Raw genomic sequence first — 18,026 nt, 5'->3', positions numbered from 1 at the left:
ACAAAAATATATCTGTTGAAAATAGTCTTGTGTAGGCCCGACATCCCAGTGTGGTTTCGCAGTTCCACGGGTCAAATCGCTGTACTATCCAGTTTTGGGTCTTTGGTATCTAAAAAAAAAGCAGCTTGAGTGTGTCGCTCACTGTTCAGCCGCAAATTTCTCTATTTAAAAAAGTGTGGTATACCCCAGTAAACAATAACTGTGGTTTTGCCATCCCACGGTAAAAAATCTCTATTATTCAGCTTTTGGTAGTTTTTTCCGTAAAGAAAAACAGTAGTGTCTCCTGACTGTTGTGACACAAAAATATATCTGTTGAAAATAGTCTTGTGTAGGCCCGACATCCCAGTGTGGTTTCGCAGTTCCACGGGTCAAATCGCTGTACTATCCAGTTTTGGGCCTTTGGTATCTAAAAAAAAAGCAGTTTGAGTGTGTCGCTCACTGTTCAGCTGCAAATATCTCTATTTAAAAAAGTGTGGTATACCCCAGTAAGCAATAACTGTGGTTTTGCCATCCCACGGTAAAAAATCTCTATTATTCAGCTTTTGGTAGTTTTTTCCGTAAAGAAAAACAGTAGTGTCTCCTGACTGTTGTGACACAAAAATATATCTGTTGAAAATAGTCTTGTGTAGGCCCGACATCCCAGTGTGGTTTCGCAGTTCCACGGGTCAAATCGCTGTACTATCCAGTTTTGGGTCTTTGGTATCTAAAAAAAAAGCAGCTTGAGTGTGTCGCTCACTGTTCAGCCGCAAATTTCTCTATTCAAAAAAGTGTGGTATACCCCAGTAAACAATAACTGTAGTTTTGCCATCCCACGGTAAAAAATCTCTATTATTCAGCTTTTCGTAGTTTTTTCCGTAAAGAAAAACAGTAGTGTCTCCTGACTGTTGTGACACAAAAATATATCTGTTGAAAATAGTCTTGTGTAGGCCCGACATCCCAGTGTGGTTTCGCAGTTCCACGGGTCAAATCGCTGTACTATCCAGTTTTGGGCCTTAGTATCTAAAAAAAAAGCAGTTTGAGTGTGTCGCTCACTGTTCAGCTGCAAATATCTCTATTTAAAAAAGTGTGGTATACCCCAGTAAACAATAACTGTGGTTTTGCCATCCCACGGTAAAAAATCTCTATTATTCAGCTTTTGGTAATTTTCTCCGTAAAGAAAAAAAGTAGTGTCTCCTTACTGTTGTGACACAAAAATATATCTGTTGAAAATAGTCTTGTGTAGGCCCGACATCCCAGTGTGGTTTCGCATTTCCACGTGTCAAATCGCTGTACTATCCAGTTTTGGGCCTTTGGTATCTAAAAAAAAGCAGTTTGAGTGTGTCGCTCACTGTTCAGCCGCAAATATCTCTATTTAAAAAAGTGTGGTATACCCCAGTAAACAATAACTGTGGTTTTGCCATCCCACGGTAAAAAATCTCTATTATTCAGCTTTTGGTAGTTTTTTCCATAAAGAAAAACAGTAGTGTCTCCTGACTGTTGTGACACAAAAATATATCTGTTGAAAATAGTCCTGTGTAGGCCCGACATCCCAGTGTGGTTTCGCAGTTCCACGGGTCAAATCGCTGTACTATCCAGTTTTGGGCCTTTGGTATCTAAAAAAAAAGCAGTTTGAGTGTGTCGCTCACTGTTCAGCCGCAAATATCTCTATTTAAAAAAGTGTGGTATACTTCAGTAAACAATAACTGTGGTTTTGCCATCCCATGATAAAAAATCTCTATTATGCAGCTTTTGGTAGTTTTTTCCGTAAAGAAAAACAGTAGTGTCTCCTGACTGTTGTGACACAAAAATATATCTGTTGAAAATAGTCTTGTGTAGGCCCGACATCCCAGTGTGGTTTCGCAGTTCCACGGGTCAAATCGCTGTACTATCCAGTTTTGGGCCTTTGGTATCTAAAAAAAAAGCAGATTGAGTGTGTCGATCACTGTTCAGCCGCAAATTTCTCTATTTAAAAAAGTGTGGTATACCCCAGTAAACAATAACTGTGGTTTTGCCATCCCACGGTAAAAAATCTCTATTATTCAGCTTTTGGTAGTTTTTTCCGTAAAGAAAAACAGTAGTGTCTCCTGACTGTTGTGACACAAAAATATATCTGTTGAAAATAGTCTTGTGTAGGCCCGACATCCCAGTGTGGTTTCGCAGTTCCACGGGTCAAATCGCTGTACTATCCAGTTTTGGGCCTTTGGTATCTAAAAAAAAAGCAGTTTGAGTGTGTCGCTCACTGTTCAGCCGCAAATATCTCTATTTAAAAAAGTGTGGTATACATCAGTAAACAATAACTGTGGTTTTGCCATCCCATGATAAAAAATCTCTATTATGCAGCTTTTGGTAGTTTTTTCCGTAAAGAAAAACAGTAGTGTCTCCTGACTGTTGTGACACAAAAATATATCTGTTGAAAATAGTCTTGTGTAGGCCCGACATCCCAGTGTGGTTTCGCAGTTCCACGGGTCAAATCGCTATACTATCCAGTTTTGGGCCTTTGGTATCTAAAAAAAAAGCAGTTTGAGTGTGTCGCTCACTGTTCAGCCGCAAATATCTCTATTGAAAAAAGTGTGGTATACCCCAGTAAACAATAACTGTGGTTTTGCCATCCCACGGTAAAAAATCTCTATTATTCAGCTTTTGGTAGTTTTTTCCGTAAAGAAAAACAGTAGTGTCTCCTGACTGTTGTGACACAAAAATCTATCTGTTGAAAACAGTCTAGTGTAGGCCCGACATCCCAGTGTGGTTTCGCAGTTCCACGGGTCAAATCGCTGTACTATCCAGTTTTGGGCCTTTGGTATCTAAAAAATAAGCAGTTTGAGTGTGTCGCTCACTGTTCAGCGGCAAATATCTCTATTTAAAAAAGTGTGGTATACCCCAGTAAACAATAACTGTGGTTTTGCCATCCCACGGTAAAAAATCTCTATTATTCAGCTTTTGGTAGTTTTTTCCGTTAAGAAAAACAGTAGTGTCTCCTGACTGTTGTGACACAAAAATATATCTGTTGAAAATAGTCTTGTGTAGGCCCGACATCCCAGTGTGGTTTCGCAGTTCCACGGGTCAAATCGCTGTACTATCCAGTTTTGGGCCTTTGGTATCTAAAAAAAAAGCAGTTTGAGTGTGTCGCTCACTGTTCAGCCGCAAATATCTCTATTTAAAAAAGTGTGGTATACCCAAGTAAACAATAACTGTGGTTTTGCCATCCCACGGTAAAAAATCTCTATTATTCAGCTTTTGGTAGTTTTTTCCGTAAAGAAAAACAGTAGTGTCTCCTGACTGTTGTGACACAAAAATATATCTGTTGAAAATAGTCTTGTGTAGGCCCGACATCCCAGTGTGGTTTCGCAGTTCAACGGGTCAAATCGCTGTACTATCCAGTTTTGGGCCTTTGGTATCTAAAAAAAAAGCAGTTTGAGTGTGTCGCTCACTGTTCAGCCGCAAATATCTCTATTTAAAAAAGTGTGGTATACCCCAGTAAACAATAACTGTGGTTTTGCCATCCCACGGTAAAAAATCTCTATTATTCAGCTTTTGGTAGTTTTTTCCGTAAAGAAAAAAACAGTAGTGTCTCCTGACTGTTGAGACACAAAAATATATCTGTTGAAAACAGTCTAGTGTAGGCCCGACATCCCAGTGTGGTTTCGCAGTTCCACGGGTCAAATCGCTGTACTATCCAGTTTTGGGCCTTTGGTATCTAAAAAAAAAGCAGTTTGAGTGTGCCGCTCACTGTTCAGCCGCAAATATCTCTATTTAAAAAAGTGTGGTATACCCCAGTAAACAATAACTGTGGTTTTGCCATCCCACGGTAAAAAATCTCTATTATTCAGCTTTTGGTAGTTTTTTCCGTAAAGAAAAACAGCAGTGTCTCCTGACTGTTGTGACACAAAAATATATCTGTTGAAAATAGTCTTGTGTAGGCCCGACATCCCAGTGTGGTTTCGCAGTTCCACGGGTCAAATCGCTGTACTATCCAGTTTTGGGCCTTTGGTATCTTAAAAAAAAGCAGTTTGAGTGTGTCGCTCACTGTTCAGCCGCAAATATCTCTATTTAAAAAAGTGTGGTATACCCCAGTAAACAATAACTGTGGTTTTGCCATCCCACGGTAAAAAATGTCTATTATTCAGCTTTTGGTAGTTTTCTCCGTAACGAAAAACAGTAGTGTCTCCTGACTGTTGTGACACAAAAATATATCTGTTGAAAATAGTCTTGTGTAGGCCCGACATCCCAGTGTGGTTTCGCAGTTCCACGGGTCAAATCGCTGTACTATCCAGTTTTGGGCCTTTGGTATCTAAAAAAAAAGCAGTTTGAGTGTGTCGCTCACTGTTCAGCCGCAAATATCTCTATTTAAAAAAGTGTGGTATACCCCAGTAAACAATAACTGTGGTTTTGCCATCACACGGTAAAAAATCTCTATTATTCAGCTTTTGGTAGTTTTTTCCATAAAGAAAAACAGTAGTGTCTCCTGACTGTTGTGACACAAAAATATATCTGTTGAAAATAGTCTTGTGTAGGCCCGACATCCCAGAGTGGTTTCGCAGTTCCACGAGTCAAATCGCTGTACTATCCAGTTTTGGGCCTTTGGTATCTAAAAAAAAAGCAATTTGAGTGGGTCGCTCACTGTTCAGCCGCAAATATCTCTATTTAAAAAAGTGTGGTATACCCCAGTAAACAATAACTGTGGTTTTGCCATCCCACGGTAAAAAATCTCTATTATTCAGCTTTTGGTAGTTTTTTCCGTAAAGAAAAACAGTAGTGTCTCCTGACTGTTGTGACACAAAAATATATCTGTTGAAAATAGTCTTGTGTAGGCCCGACATCCCAGTGTGGTTTCGCAGTTCCACGGGTCAAATCGCTGTACTATCCAGTTTTGGGCCCTTGGTATCTAAAAAAAAAGCAGTTTGAGTGTGTTGCTCACTGTTCAGCCGCAAATATCTCTATTTAAAAAAGTGTGGTATAACCCAGTAAACAATAACTGTGGTTTTGCCATCCCACGGTAAAAAATCTCTATTATTCAGCTTTTGGTAGTTTTTTCCGTAAAGAAAAACAGTAGTGTCTCCTGACTGTTGTGACACAAAAATATATCTGTTGAAAATAGTCTTGTGTAGGCCCGAAATCCCAGTGTGGTTTCGCAGTTCCACGGGTCAAATCGCTGTACTATCCAGTTTTGGTCCTTTGATATCTAAAAAAAAAGCAGCTTGAGTGTGTCGCTCACTGTTCAGCCGCAAATTTCTCTATTTAAAAAAATGTGGTATACCCCAGTAAACAATAACTGTGGTTTTGCCATCCCACGGTAAAAAATCTCTATTATTCAGCTTTTGGTAGTTTTTTCCGTAAAGAAAAACAGTAGTGTCTCCTGACTGTTGTGACACAAAAATATATCTGTTGAAAATAGTCTTGTGTAGGCCCGACATCCCAGTGTGGTTTCGCAGTTCCACGGGTCAAATCGCTGTACTATCCAGTTTTGGGCCTTTGGTATCTAAAAAAAAATCAGTTTGAGTGTGTCGCTCACTGTTCAGCCGCAAATATCTCTATTTAAAAAGTGTGGTATACCCCAGTAAGCAATAACTGTGGTTTTGCCATCCCACGGTAAAAAATCTCTATTATTCAGCTTTTGGTAGTTTTTTCCGTAAAGAAAAACAGAAGTGTCTCCTGACTGTTGTGACACAAAAATATATCTGTTGAAAATAGTCTTGTGTAGGCCCGACATCCCAGAGTGGTTTCGCAGTTCCACGGGTCAAATCGCTGTACTATCCAGTTTTGGGCCTTTGGTGTCTAAAAAAAAAGCAGTTTGAGTGTGTTGCTCACTGTTCAGCCGCAAATATCTCTATTTAAAAAAGTGTGGTATACCCCAGTAAACAATAACTATGGTTTTGCCATCCCACGGTAAAAAATCTCTATTATTCAGCTTTTGGTAGGTTTTTCCATAAAGAAAAACAGTAGTGTCTCCTGACTGTTGTGACACAAAAATATATCTGTTGAAAATAGTCTTGTGTAGGCCCGACATCCCAGTGTGGTTTCGCAGTTCCATGGGTCAAATCGCTGTACTATCCAGTTTTGGGCCTTTAGTATCTAAAAAAAAAGCAGTTTGAGTGTGTCGCTCACTGTTCAGCTGCAAATATCTCTATTTAAAAAGTATGGTATACCCCAGTAAACAATAACTGTGGTTTTGCCATCCCACGGTAAAAAATCTCTATTATTCAGCTTTTGGTATTTTTTTCCGTAAAGAAAAACAGTAGTGTCTCCTGACTGTTGTGACACAAAAATATATATCTTGAAAATAGTTTTGTGTAGGCCCGACATCTCAGTGTGGTTTCGCAGTTCCATGGGTCAAATCGGTGTACTATCCAGTTTTGGGCCTTTGGTATCTAAAAAAAAAGCAGTTTGAGTGTGTCGCTCACTGTTCAGCCGCAAATATCTCTATTTAAAAAGTGTGGTATACCCCAGTAAGCAATAACTGTGGTTTTGCCATCCCACGGTAAAAAATCTCTATTATTCAGCTTTTGGTAGTTTTTTCCGTAAAGAAAAACAGTAGTGTCTCCTGACTGTTGTGACACAAAAATATATCTGTTGAAAATAGTCTTGTGTAGGCCCGAAATCCCAGTGTGGTTTCGCAGTTCCACGGGTCAAATCGCTGTACTATCCAGTATTGGTCCTTTGATATCTAAAAAAAAAGCAGCTTGAGTGTGTCGCTCACTGTTCAGCCGCAAATTTCTCTATTTAAAAAAATGTGGTATACCCCAGTAAACAATAACTGTGGTTTTGCCATCCCACGGTAAAAAATCTCTATTATTCAGCTTTTGGTAATTTTCTCCGTAAAGAAAAAAAGTAGTGTCTCCTTACTGTTGTGACACAAAAATATATCTGTTGAAAATAGTCTTGTGTAGGCCCGACATCCCAGTGTGGTTTCGCATTTCCACGTGTCAAATCGCTGTACTATCCTGTTTTGGGCCTTTGGTATCTAAAAAAAAGCAGTTTGAGTGTGTCGCTCACTGTTCAGCCGCAAATATCTCTATTTATAAAAGTGTGGTATACCCCAGTAAACAATAACTGTGGTTTTGCCATCCCACGGTAAAAAATCTCTATTATTCAGCTTTTGGTAGTTTTTTCCATAAAGAAAAACAGTAGTGTCTCCTGACTGTTGTGACACAAAAATATATCTGTTGAAAATAGTCTTGTGTAGGCCCGACATCCCAGTGTGGTTTCGCAGTTCCACGGGTCAAATCGCTGTACTATCCAGTTTTGGGCCTTTGGTATCTAAAAAAAAACAGTTTGAGTGTGTCGCTCACTGTTCAGCCGCAAATATCTCTATTTAAAAAAGTGTGGTATACTTCAGTAAACAATAACTGTGGTTTTGCCATCCTATGATAAAAAATCTCTATTATGCAGCTTTTGGTAGTTTTTTCCGTAAAGAAAAACAGTAGTGTCTCCTGACTGTTGTGACACAAAAATATATCTGTTGAAAATAGTCTTGTGTAGGCCCGAAATCCCAGTGTGGTTTCGCAGTTCCACGGGTCAAATCGCTGTACTATCCAGTATTGGTCCTTTGATATCTAAAAAAAAAGCAGCTTGAGTGTGTCGCTCACTGTTCAGCCGCAAATTTCTCTATTTAAAAAAATGTGGTATACCCCAGTAAACAATAACTGTGGTTTTGCCATCCCACGGTAAAAAATCTCTATTATTCAGCTTTTGGTAATTTTCTCCGTAAAGAAAAAAAGTAGTGTCTCCTTACTGTTGTGACACAAAAATATATCTGTTGAAAATAGTCTAGTGTAGGCCCGACATCCCAGTGTGGTTTCGCATTTCCACGTGTCAAATCGCTGTACTATCCTGTTTTGGGCCTTTGGTATCTAAAAAAAAGCAGTTTGAGTGTGTCGCTCACTGTTCAGCCGCAAATATCTCTATTTATAAAAGTGTGGTATACCCCAGTAAACAATAACTGTGGTTTTGCCATCCCACGGTAAAAAATCTCTATTATTCAGCTTTTGGTAGTTTTTTCCATAAAGAAAAACAGTAGTGTCTCCTGACTGTTGTGACACAAAAATATATCTGTTGAAAATAGTCTTGTGTAGGCCCGACATCCCAGTGTGGTTTCGCAGTTCCACGGGTCAAATCGCTGTACTATCCAGTTTTGGGCCTTTGGTATCTAAAAAAAAACAGTTTGAGTGTGTCGCTCACTGTTCAGCCGCAAATATCTCTATTTAAAAAAGTGTGGTATACTTCAGTAAACAATAACTGTGGTTTTGCCATCCTATGATAAAAAATCTCTATTATGCAGCTTTTGGTAGTTTTTTCCGTAAAGAAAAACAGTAGTGTCTCCTGACTGTTGTGACACAAAAATATATCTGTTGAAAATAGTCTTGTGTAGGCCCGACATCCCAGTGTGGTTTCGCAGTTCCACGGGTCAAATCGCTGTACTATCCAGTTTTGGGCCTTTGGTATCTAAAAAAAAAGCAGATTGAGTGTGTCGCTCACTGTTCAGCCGCAAATTTCTCTATTTAAAAAAGTGTGGTATACCCCAGTAAACAATAACTGTGGTTTTGCCATCCCACGGTAAAAAATCTCTATTATTCAGCTTTTGGTAGTTTTTTCCGTAAAGAAAAACAGTAGTGTCTCCTGACTGTTGTGACACAAAAATATATCTGTTGAAAATAGTCTTGTGTAGGCCCGACATCCCAGTGTGGTTTCGCAGTTCCACGGGTCAAATCGCTGTACTATCCAGTTTTGGGCCTTTGGTATCTAAAAAAAAAGCAGTTTGAGTGTGTCGCTCACTGTTCAGCCGCAAATATCTCTATTTAAAAAAGTGTGGTATACATCAGTAAACAATAACTGTGGTTTTGCCATCCCATGATAAAAAATCTCTATTATGCAGCTTTTGGTAGTTTTTTCCATAAAGAAAAACAGTAGTGTCTCCTGACTGTTGTGACACAAAAATATATCTGTTGAAAATAGTCTTGTGTAGGCCCGACATCCCAGTGTGGTTTCGCAGTTCCACGGGTCAAATCGCTGTACTATCCAGTTTTGGGCCTTTGGTATCTAAAAAAAAAGCAGTTTGAGTGTGTCGCTCACTGTTCAGCCGCAAATATCTCTATTGAAAAAAGTGTGGTATACCTCAGTAAACAATAACTGTGGTTTTGCCATCCCACGGTAAAAAATCTCTATTATTCAGCTTTTGGTAGTTTTTTCCGTAAAGAAAAACAGTAGTGTCTCCTGACTGTTGTGACACAAAAATCTATCTGTTGAAAACAGTCTAGTGTAGGCCCGACATCCCAGTGTGGTTTCACAGTTCCACGGGTCAAATTGCTGTACTATCCAGTTTTGGGCCTTTGGTATCTAAAAAATAAGCAGTTTGAGTGTGTCGCTCACTGTTCAGCGGCAAATATCTCTATTTAAAAAAGTGTGGTATACCCCAGTAAACAATAACTGTGGTTTTGCCATCCCACGGTAAAAAATCTCTATTATTCAGCTTTTGGTAGTTTTTTCCGTTAAGAAAAACAGTAGTGTCTCCTGACTGTTGTGACACAAAAATATATCTGTTGAAAATAGTCTTGTGTAGGCCCGACATCCCAGTGTGGTTTCGCAGTTCCATGGGTCAAATCGCTGTACTATCCAGTTTTGGGCCTTTAGTATCTAAAAAAAAAGCAGTTTGAGTGTGTCGCTCACTGTTCAGCTGCAAATATCTCTATTTAAAGAGTATGGTATACCCCAGTAAACAATAACTGTGGTTTTGCCATCCCACGGTAAAAAATCTCTATTATTCAGCTTTTGGTATTTTTTTCCGTAAAGAAAAACAGTAGTGTCTCCTGACTGTTGTGACACAAAAATATATATCTTGAAAATAGTTTTGTGTAGGCCCGACATCCCAGTGTGGTTTCGCAGTTCCATGGGTCAAATCGGTGTACTATCCAGTTTTGGGCCTTTGGTATCTAAAAAAAAAGCAGTTTGAGTGTGTCGCTCACTGTTCAGCCGCAAATATCTCTATTTAAAAAGTGTGGTATACCCCAGTAAGCAATAACTGTGGTTTTGCCATCCCACGGTAAAAAATCTCTATTATTCAGCTTTTGGTAGTTTTTTCCGTAAAGAAAAACAGTAGTGTCTCCTGACTGTTGTGACACAAAAATATATCTGTTGAAAATAGTCTTGTGTAGGCCCGACATCCCAGTGTGGTTTCGCAGTTCCACGGGTCAAATCACTGTACTATCCAGTTTTGGGTCTTTGGTATCTAAAAAAAAAGCAGCTTGAGTGTGTCGCTCACTGTTCAGCCGCAAATTTCTCTATTTAAAAAAGTGTGGTATACCCCAGTAAACAATAACTGTAGTTTTGCCATCCCACGGTAAAAAATCTCTATTATTCAGCTTTTGGTAGTTTTTTCCGTAAAGAAAAACAGTAGTGTCTCCTGACTGTTGTGACACAAAAATATATCTGTTGAAAATAGTCTTGTGTAGGCCCGACATCCCAGTGTGGTTTCGCAGTTCCACGGGTCAAATCGCTGTACTATCCAGTTTTGGGCCTTAGTATCTAAAAAAAAAGCAGTTTGAGTGTGTCGCTCACTGTTCAGCTGCAAATATCTCTATTTAAAAAAGTGTGGTATACCCCAGTAAACAATAACTGTGGTTTTGCCATCCCACGGTTAAAAATCTCTATTATTCAGCTTTTGGTAGTTTTTTCCGTAAAGAAAAACAGTAGTGTCTCCTGACTGTTGTGACACAAAAATATATCTGTTGAAAATAGTCTTGTGTAGGCCCGACATCCCAGTGTGGTTTCGCAGTTCCACGGGTCAAATCGCTGTACTATCCAGTTTTGGGCCTTTGGTATCTAAAAAAAAAGCAGTTTGAGTGTGTCGCTCACTGTTCAGCCGCAAATATCTCTATTTAAAAAAGTGTGGTATACCCCAGTAAACAATAACTGTGGTTTTGCCATCCCACGGTAAAAAATCTCTATTATTCAGCTTTTGGTAATTTTCTCCGTAAAGAAAAAAAGTAGTGTCTCCTTACTGTTGTGACACAAAAATATATCTGTTGAAAATAGTCTTGTGTAGGCCCGACATCCCAGTGTGGTTTCGCATTTCCACGTGTCAAATCGCTGTACTATCCTGTTTTGGGCCTTTGGTATCTAAAAAAAAGCAGTTTGAGTGTGTCGCTCACTGTTCAGCCGCAAATATCTCTATTTATAAAAGTGTGGTATACCCCAGTAAACAATAACTGTGGTTTTGCCATCCCACGGTAAAAAATCTCTATTATTCAGCTTTTGGTAGTTTTTTCCATAAAGAAAAACAGTAGTGTCTCCTGACTGTTGTGACACAAAAATATATCTGTTGAAAATAGTCTTGTGTAGGCCCGACATCCCAGTGTGGTTTCGCAGTTCCACGGGTCAAATCGCTGTACTATCCAGTTTTGGGCCTTTGGTATCTAAAAAAAAAGCAGTTTGAGTGTGTCGCTCACTGTTCAGCCGCAAATATCTCTATTTAAAAAAGTGTGGTATACTTCAGTAAACAATAACTGTGGTTTTGCCATCCCATGATAAAAAATCTCTATTATGCAGCTTTTGGTAGTTTTTTCCGTAAAGAAAAACAGTAGTGTCTCCTGACTGTTGTGACACAAAAATATATCTGTTGAAAATAGTCTTGTGTAGGCCCGACATCCCAGTGTGGTTTCGCAGTTCCACGGGTCAAATCGCTGTACTATCCAGTTTTGGGCCTTTGGTATCTAAAAAAAAAGCAGATTGAGTGTGTCGCTCACTGTTCAGCCGCAAATTTCTCTATTTAAAAAAGTGTGGTATACCCCAGTAAACAATAACTGTGGTTTTGCCATCCCACGGTAAAAAATCTCTATTATTCAGCTTTTGGTAGTTTTTTCCGTAAAGAAAAACAGTAGTGTCTCCTGACTGTTGTGACACAAAAATATATCTGTTGAAAATAGTCTTGTGTAGGCCCGACATCCCAGTGTGGTTTCGCAGTTCCACGGGTCAAATCGCTGTACTATCCAGTTTTGGGCCTTTGGTATCTAAAAAAAAAGCAGTTTGAGTGTGTCGCTCACTGTTCAGCCGCAAATATCTCTATTTAAAAAAGTGTGGTATACATCAGTAAACAATAACTGTGGTTTTGCCATCCCATGATAAAAAATCTCTATTATGCAGCTTTTGGTAGTTTTTTCCATAAAGAAAAACAGTAGTGTCTCCTGACTGTTGTGACACAAAAATATATCTGTTGAAAATAGTCTTGTGTAGGCCCGACATCCCAGTGTGGTTTCGCAGTTCCACGGGTCAAATCGCTATACTATCCAGTTTTGGGCCTTTGGTATCTAAAAAAAAAGCAGTTTGAGTGTGTCGCTCACTGTTCAGCCGCAAATATCTCTATTGAAAAAAGTGTGGTATACCCCAGTAAACAATAACTGTGGTTTTGCCATCCCACGGTAAAAAATCTCTATTATTCAGCTTTTGGTAGTTTTTTCCGTAAAGAAAAACAGTAGTGTCTCCTGACTGTTGTGACACAAAAATCTATCTGTTGAAAACAGTCTAGTGTAGGCCCGACATCCCAGTGTGGTTTCACAGTTCCACGGGTCAAATTGCTGTACTATCCAGTTTTGGGCCTTTGGTATCTAAAAAATAAGCAGTTTGAGTGTGTCGCTCACTGTTCAGCGGCAAATATCTCTATTTAAAAAAGTGTGGTATACCCCAGTAAACAATAACTGTGGTTTTTGCCATCCCACGGTAAAAAATCTCTATTATTCAGCTTTTGGTAGTTTTTTCCGTTAAGAAAAACAGTAGTGTCTCCTGACTGTTGTGACACAAAAATATATCTGTTGAAAATAGTCTTGTGTAGGCCCGACATCCCAGTGTGGTTTCGCAGTTCCACGGGTCAAATCACTATACTATCCAGTTTTGGGCCTTTGGTATCTAAAAAAAAAGCAGTTTGAGTGTGTCGCTCACTGTTCAGCCGCAAATATCTCTATTGAAAAAAGTGTGGTATACCCCAGTAAACAATAACTGTGGTTTTGCCATCCCACGGTAAAAAATCTCTATTATTCAGCTTTTGGTAGTTTTTTCCGTAAAGAAAAACAGTAGTGTCTCCTGACTGTTGTGACACAAAAATCTATCTGTTGAAAACAGTCTAGTGTAGGCCCGACATCCCAGTGTGGTTTCACAGTTCCACGGGTCAAATTGCTGTACTATCCAGTTTTGGGCCTTTGGTATCTAAAAAATAAGCAGTTTGAGTGTGTCGCTCACTGTTCAGCGGCAAATATCTCTATTTAAAAAAGTGTGGTATACCCCAGTAAACAATAACTGTGGTTTTGCCATCCCACGGTAAAAAATCTCTATTATTCAGCTTTTGGTAGTTTTTTCCGTTAAGAAAAACAGTAGTGTCTCCTGACTGTTGTGACACAAAAATATATCTGTTGAAAATAGTCTTGTGTAGGCCCGACATCCCAGTGTGGTTTCGCAGTTCCACGGGTCAAATCGCTGTACTATCCAGTTTTGGGCCTTTGGTATCTAAAAAAAAAGCAGTTTGAGTGTGTCGCTCACTGTTCAGCCGCAAATATCTCTATTTAAAAAAGTGTGGTATACCCAAGTAAACAATAACTGTGGTTTTGCCATCCCACGGTAAAAAATCTCTATTATTCAGCTTTTGGTAGTTTTTTCCGTAAAGAAAAACAGTAGTGTCTCCTGACTGTTGTGACACAAAAATATATCTGTTGAAAATAGTCTTGTGTAGGCCCGACATCCCAGTGTGGTTTCGCAGTTCAACGGGTCAAATCGCTGTACTATCCAGTTTTGGGCCTTTGGTATCTAAAAAAAAAGCAGTTTGAGTGTGTCGCTCACTGTTCAGCCGCAAATATCTCTATTTAAAAAAGTGTGGTATACCCCAGTAAACAATAACTGTGGTTTTGCCATCCCACGGTAAAAAATCTCTATTATTCAGCTTTTGGTAGTTTTTTCCGTAAAGAAAAAAACAGTAGTGTCTCCTGACTGTTGAGACACAAAAATATATCTGTTGAAAACAGTCTAGTGTAGGCCCGACATCCCAGTGTGGTTTCGCAGTTCCACGGGTCAAATCGCTGTACTATCCAGTTTTGGGCCTTTGGTATCTAAAAAAAAAGCAGTTTGAGTGTGCCGCTCACTGTTCAGCCGCAAATATCTCTATTTAAAAAAGTGTGGTATACCCCAGTAAACAATAACTGTGGTTTTGCCATCCCACGGTAAAAAATCTCTATTATTCAGCTTTTGGTAGTTTTTTCCGTAAAGAAAAACAGCAGTGTCTCCTGACTGTTGTGACACAAAAATATATCTGTTGAAAATAGTCTTGTGTAGGCCCGACATCCCAGTGTGGTTTCGCAGTTCCACGGGTCAAATCGCTGTACTATCCAGTTTTGGGCCTTTGGTATCTTAAAAAAAAGCAGTTTGAGTGTGTCGCTCACTGTTCAGCCGCAAATATCTCTATTTAAAAAAGTGTGGTATACCCCAGTAAACAATAACTGTGGTTTTGCCATCCCACGGTAAAAAATGTCTATTATTCAGCTTTTGGTAGTTTTCTCCGTAACGAAAAACAGTAGTGTCTCCTGACTGTTGTGACACAAAAATATATCTGTTGAAAATAGTCTTGTGTAGGCCCGACATCCCAGTGTGGTTTCGCAGTTCCACGGGTCAAATCGCTGTACTATCCAGTTTTGGGCCTTTGGTATCTAAAAAAAAAGCAGTTTGAGTGTGTCGCTCACTGTTCAGCTGCAAATATCTCTATTTAAAAAAGTGTGGTATACCCCAGTAAACAATAACTGTGGTTTTGCCATCACACGGTAAAAAATCTCTATTATTCAGCTTTTGGTAGTTTTTTCCATAAAGAAAAACAGTAGTGTCTCCTGACTGTTGTGACACAAAAATATATCTGTTGAAAATAGTCCTGTGTAGGCCCGACATCCCAGAGTGGTTTCGCAGTTCCACGAGTCAAATCGCTGTACTGTCCAGTTTTGGGCCTTTGGTATCTAAAAAAAAAGCAGTTTGAGTGTGTCGCTCACTGTTCAGCCGCAAATATCTCTATTTAAAAAAGTGTGGTATACCCCAGTAAACAATAACTGTGGTTTTGCCATCCCACGGTAAAAAATCTCTATTATTCAGCTTTTGGTAGTTTTTTCCGTAAAGAAAAAAACAGTAGTGTCTCCTGACTGTTGAGACACAAAAATATATCTGTTGAAAACAGTCTAGTGTAGGCCCGACATCCCAGTGTGGTTTCGCAGTTCCACGGGTCAAATCGCTGTACTATCCAGTTTTGGGCCTTTGGTATCTAAAAAAAAAGCAGTTTGAGTGTGCCGCTCACTGTTCAGCCGCAAATATCTCTATTTAAAAAAGTGTGGTATACCCCAGTAAACAATAACTGTGGTTTTGCCATCCCACGGTAAAAAATGTCTATTATTCAGCTTTTGGTAGTTTTCTCCGTAACGAAAAACAGTAGTGTCTCCTGACTGTTGTGACACAAAAATATATCTGTTGAAAATAGTCTTGTGTAGGCCCGACATCCCAGTGTGGTTTCGCAGTTCCACGGGTCAAATCGCTGTACTATCCAGTTTTGGGCCTTTGGTATCTAAAAAAAAAGCAGTTTGAGTGTGTCGCTCACTGTTCAGCTGCAAATATCTCTATTTAAAAAAGTGTGGTATACCCCAGTAAACAATAACTGTGGTTTTGCCATCACACGGTAAAAAATCTCTATTATTCAGCTTTTGGTAGTTTTTTCCATAAAGAAAAACAGTAGTGTCTCCTGACTGTTGTGACACAAAAATATATCTGTTGAAAATAGTCTTGTGTAGGCCCGACATCCCAGAGTGGTTTCGCAGTTCCACGAGTCAAATCGCTGTACTGTCCAGTTTTGGGCCTTTGGTATCTAAAAAAAAAGCAGTTTGAGTGTGTCGCTCACTGTTCAGCCGCAAATATCTCTATTTAAAAAAGTGTGGTATACCCCAGTAAACAATAACTGTGGTTTTGCCATCCCACGGTAAAAAATCTCTATTATTCAGCTTTTGGTAGTTTTTTCCGTAAAGAAAAACAGTAGTGTCTCCTGACTGTTGTGACACAAAAATATATCTGTTGAAAATAGTCTTGTGTAGGCCCGACATCCCAGTGTGGTTTCGCAGTTCCACGGGTCAAATCGCTGTACTATCCAGTTTTGGGCCCTTGGTATCTAAAAAAAAAGCAGTTTGAGTGTGTTGCTCACTGTTCAGCCGCAAATATCTCTATTTAAAAAAGTGTGGTATAACCCAGTAAACAATAACTGTGGTTTTGCCATCCCACGGTAAAAAATCTCTATTATTCAGCTTTTGGTAGTTTTTTCCGTAAAGAAAAACAGTAGTGTCTCCTGACTGTTGTGACACAAAAATATATCTGTTGAAAATAGTCTTGTGTAGGCCCGAAATCCCAGTGTGGTTTCGCAGTTCCACGGGTCAAATCGCTGTACTATCCAGTTTTGGTCCTTTGATATCTAAAAAAAAAGCAGCTTGAGTGTGTCGCTCACTGTTCAGCCGCAAATTTCTCTATTTAAAAAAATGTGGTATACCCCAGTAAACAATAACTGTGGTTTTGCCATCCCACGGTAAAAAATCTCTATTATTCAGCTTTTGGTAGTTTTTTCCGTAAAGAAAAACAGTAGTGTCTCCTGACTGTTGTGACACAAAAATATATCTGTTGAAAATAGTCTTGTGTAGGCCCGACATCCCAGTGTGGTTTCGTAGTTCCACGGGTCAAATCGCTGTACTATCCAGTTTTGGGCCTTTGGTATCTAAAAAAAAATCAGTTTGAGTGTGTCGCTCACTGTTCAGCCGCAAATATCTCTATTTAAAAAAGTGTGGTATACCCCAGTAAACAATAACTGTGGTTTTGCCATCCCACGGTAAAAAATCTCTATTATTCAGCTTTTGGTAGTTTTTTCCGTAAAGAAAAACAGTAGTGTCTCCTGACTGTTGTGACACAAAAATATATCTGTTGAAAATAGTCTTGTGTAGGCCTGACATCCCAGTGTGGTTTCGCAGTTCCACGGGTCAAATCGCTGTACTATCCAGTTTTGGGCCTTTGGTATCTAAAAAAAAAGCAGTTTGAGTGTGTCGCTCACTGTTCAGCCGCAAATATCTCTATTTAAAAAAGGGTGGTATACCCCAGTAAACAATAACTGTGGTTTTGCCATCCCATGGTAAAAAATCTCTATTATTCAGCTTTTGGTAGTTTTTTCCGTAAAGAAAAACAGTAGTGTCTCCTGACTGTTGTGACACAAAAATATATCTGTTGAAAATAGTCTTGTGTAGGCCTGACATCCCAGTGTGGTTTCGCAGTTCCACGGGTCAAATCGCTGTACTATCCAGTTTTGGGCCTTTGGTATCTAAAAAAAAAGCAGTTTGAGTGTGTCGCTCACTGTTCAGCCGCAAATATCTCTATTAAAAAAAGTGTGGTATACCCCAGTAAACAATAATTGTGGTTTTGCCATCCCACGGTAAAAAATCTCTATTATTCAGCTTTTGGTAGTTTTTTCCGTAAAGAAAAACAGTAGTGTCTCCTGACTGTTGTGACACAAAAATCTATCTGTTGAAAACAGTCTAGTGTAGGCCCGACATCCCAGTGTGGTTTCACAGTTCCACGGGTCAAATTGCTGTACTATCCAGTTTTGGGCCTTTGGTATCTAAAAAATAAGCAGTTTGAGTGTGTCGCTCACTGTTCAGCGGCAAATATCTCTATTTAAAAAAGTGTGGTATACCCCAGTAAACAATAACTGTGGTTTTGCCATCCCACGGTAAAAAATCTCTATTATTCAGCTTTTGGTAGTTTTTTCCGTTAAGAAAAACAGTAGTGTCTCCTGACTGTTGTGACACAAAAATATATCTGTTGAAAATAGTCTTGTGTAGGCCCGACATCCCAGTGTGGTTTCGCAGTTCCACGGGTCAAATCGCTGTACTATCCAGTTTTGGGCCTTTGGTATCTAAAAAAAAAGCAGTTTGAGTGTGTCGCTCACTGTTCAGCCGCAAATATCTCTATTTAAAAAAGTGTGGTATACCCAAGTAAACAATAACTGTGGTTTTGCC

The sequence above is a fragment of the Phyllobates terribilis genome, unplaced genomic scaffold, assembly GCF_046119375.1.
Source record: "Phyllobates terribilis strain yellow unplaced genomic scaffold, ASM4611937v1 Scaffold_1__5_contigs__length_1240528914, whole genome shotgun sequence".
In the NCBI taxonomy this organism is placed as follows: Eukaryota; Metazoa; Chordata; class Amphibia; order Anura; family Dendrobatidae; genus Phyllobates; species Phyllobates terribilis.
This window is presented reverse-complemented; position numbering follows the sequence as displayed.